The sequence below is a fragment of the Ascidia mentula genome (genome assembly GCF_947561715.1).
Source record: "Ascidia mentula chromosome 2 unlocalized genomic scaffold, kaAscMent1.1 SUPER_2_unloc_37, whole genome shotgun sequence".
NCBI lineage: Eukaryota > Metazoa > Chordata > Ascidiacea > Phlebobranchia > Ascidiidae > Ascidia > Ascidia mentula.
Window position 1 is genome coordinate 10,001 of NW_028113684.1, and position 2,500 is coordinate 12,500.

Here is a 2,500-nt window from a genome sequence, read left to right on the forward strand (position 1 = left end):
TGGAGGGCAAGTCTGGTGCCAGCAGCCGCGGTAATTCCAGCTCCAAAAGTGTATATTTAAGTTGTTGCGGTTAAAAAGCTCGTAGTTGGACGTTGGGCGCAGGCGGCCGGTCCGTCGCAAGGCGTGCACTGGCCGCACCTGGCCCTCTCCCCCGGCGCTCCGCCGGTGCCCTTGACTGAGTGTCGGCGGCGGCCGGGACGTTTACTTTGAAAAAATTAGAGTGTTCAAAGCAGGCGCTTCGCCTGAATAATGGTGCATGGAATAATGGAATAGGACCTCGGTTCTATTTTGTTGGTTTTCGGAGCGCGAGGTAATGATTAAGAGGGACGGACGGGGGCATTCGTACTGTGCCGTTAGAGGTGAAATTCTTGGATCGGCGCAAGACGAACGACTGCGAAAGCATTTGCCAAGAATGTTTTCTTTAATCAAGAGCGAAAGTCAGAGGTTCGAAGACGATCAGATACCGTCCTAGTTCTGACTATAAACGATGCCAACCAGCGATCGGGGGGCGTTACTTTGACGACCCCTCCGGCAGCTTGCGGGAAACCAAAGTCTTTGGGTTCCGGGGGAAGTATGGTTGCAAAGCTGAAACTTAAAGGAATTGACGGAAGGGCACCACCAGGCGTGGAGCCTGCGGCTTAATTTGACTCAACACGGGGAATCTCACCCGGCCCGGACACAGTGAGGATTGACAGATTGAGAGCTCTTTCTTGATTCTGTGGGTGGTGGTGCATGGCCGTTCTTAGTTGGTGGAGCGATTTGTCTGGTTAATTCCGATAACGAACGAGACTCTGGCTTGCTAACTAGTTACGCGACCCTATCGGTCGGCGTTGAACTTCTTAGAGGGACTAGTGGCGCTTAGCCACACGAGATTGAGCAATAACAGGTCTGTGATGCCCTTAGATGTTCGGGGCCGCACGCGCGCTACACTGACCGGATCAGCGTGTCGCCGCCTAGGCCGGAAGGTCCGGGTAACCCGCTGAACCCCGGTCGTGCTAGGGATAGGGAATTGCAATTGTTTCCCTTGAACGAGGAATGCCCAGTAAGCGCGAGTCATCAGCTCGCGTTGATTACGTCCCTGCCCTTTGTACACACCGCCCGTCGCTACTACCGATTGAATGGTTTAGTGAGGTCCTCCGATTGGACCTGGCGCGTTCGGCAACGGCCGCGCCGGCGTCCGAGAAGACGATCTAACTTGATCATTTAGAGGAAGTAAAAGTCGTAACAAGGTTTCCGTAGGTGAACCTGCGGAAGGATCATTACCGGCCGATCGCCGATCGAGTGGTCGTGCGTTCGACAGGTGGAGAAGGCTCCGTATCTTGGCGGCCGCGCACGCCCTTCGTCGCTGTTGAGGCGCACGCGATTGCACTTCGGTCACCCTGTTTCGTTCTGCGCCGAGTGCCGTGGCCATGTGCCAGGCTGGCTTCATGCGTCGCCTACGGCTGGCGACCGCTCGGCCACCGCTTTTTTCGACTGTGCAATCCGGCTGGGTCGCGCTTGTCCAACTGACGAAGTCACGGAGGGCTCTTGGCGGTGGATCACTCGGCTCGCGAGTCGATGAAGGACGCAGCTAGCTGCGTGAATTAATGTGAATTGCAGGACACATTGAGCATCGACGTTCTGAACGCAAATTGCGGCACCGGGTCAATCCCGGCGCCACGCCCGCCTCAGGGTCGCGTTGTAACGTTCCCGCGCGGCGACGCGTCGGGCCGGTGCGGTGTCGGCCGTTGCCACGGTCGTCCCGCCCAGGACAGCACGAACGCAGTGTCAGCGCGCGAAACCGAACGCGGCGTGCGTCTCGTTACGAGTCGGCCTCGAAGAGGATCCCGGCCCGGAGCAGCACGGCTCGCGTTCGGGCGCGGCGCTCGCACGAGCTTCGGTGGCGCGCGCGTGTCTCTCGCAAACGAGGCACTGGATTATCGGCCTGAGGTCGGACGAGGCTACCCGCTGAATTTAAGCATATTACTAAGCGGAGGAAAAGAAACTAACGAGGATTCCCCCAGTAACGGCGAGTGAAGTGGGAAGTGCCCATCGCCGAATCCGCGCGCCTCTGCGGCGCGTGGAATTGTGGCGTAAGGAATTCGCTGCGCGTACGTCGTTCGCCGCCCGCGTCCTTCTGATCGAGGCCTCGTCCCGGTGCGGGTGTCAGGCCCATGGTGGCGGCGAGGGCGCGCGCTCTGCGTCTTCCCAGAGTCGGGTTGTTTGGGAATGCAGCCCAAAGCGGGTGGTAAACTCCATCTAAGGCTAAATACTGTCGCGAGACCGATAGCGAACAAGTACCGTGAGGGAAAGTTGAAAAGCACTTTGAAGAGAGAGTTAAAGAGTACGTGAAACCGTCGAGAGGCAAACGGGAGGGCCTGTCGAGTCGCGCGACGCTTTCAGCTGAAGCCGAGCGGAGCGTGTGGGCGTGCGGAGCCTTGCGGCCCGTCGTTCGCGCTGTCCTCCGAGCAGCTCCAGCGCACTAGCGCCGTGCGAAGGCCGCGACCGTCTGGGAGGCGGC

At 58.8% G+C, this 2,500-nt stretch overlaps 2 non-coding genes and 1 pseudogene across 2 annotated transcripts in view; all 3 read left to right on the top strand.

The window, feature by feature from the left end:
* The window catches only part of LOC145916128 (small subunit ribosomal RNA), a 1,824-nt gene extending 562 nt beyond the window's left edge, over positions 1-1,262 (top strand). The window contains exon 1 of the ribosomal RNA XR_014404392.1: positions 1-1,262. This exon is cut by the window's left edge and continues 562 nt beyond it. This is a non-coding gene — a ribosomal RNA (small subunit ribosomal RNA).
* A 260-nt stretch (positions 1,263-1,522) lies between these two features.
* Positions 1,523-1,676, top strand: LOC145916134 (5.8S ribosomal RNA). The gene has a single exon (XR_014404397.1). It is a non-coding gene; the product is annotated as a 5.8S ribosomal RNA (ribosomal RNA).
* Positions 1,677-1,920: 244 nt separating this feature from the next.
* The window catches only part of LOC145916133 (large subunit ribosomal RNA), a 3,353-nt pseudogene continuing 2,773 nt past the window's right edge, over positions 1,921-2,500 (top strand).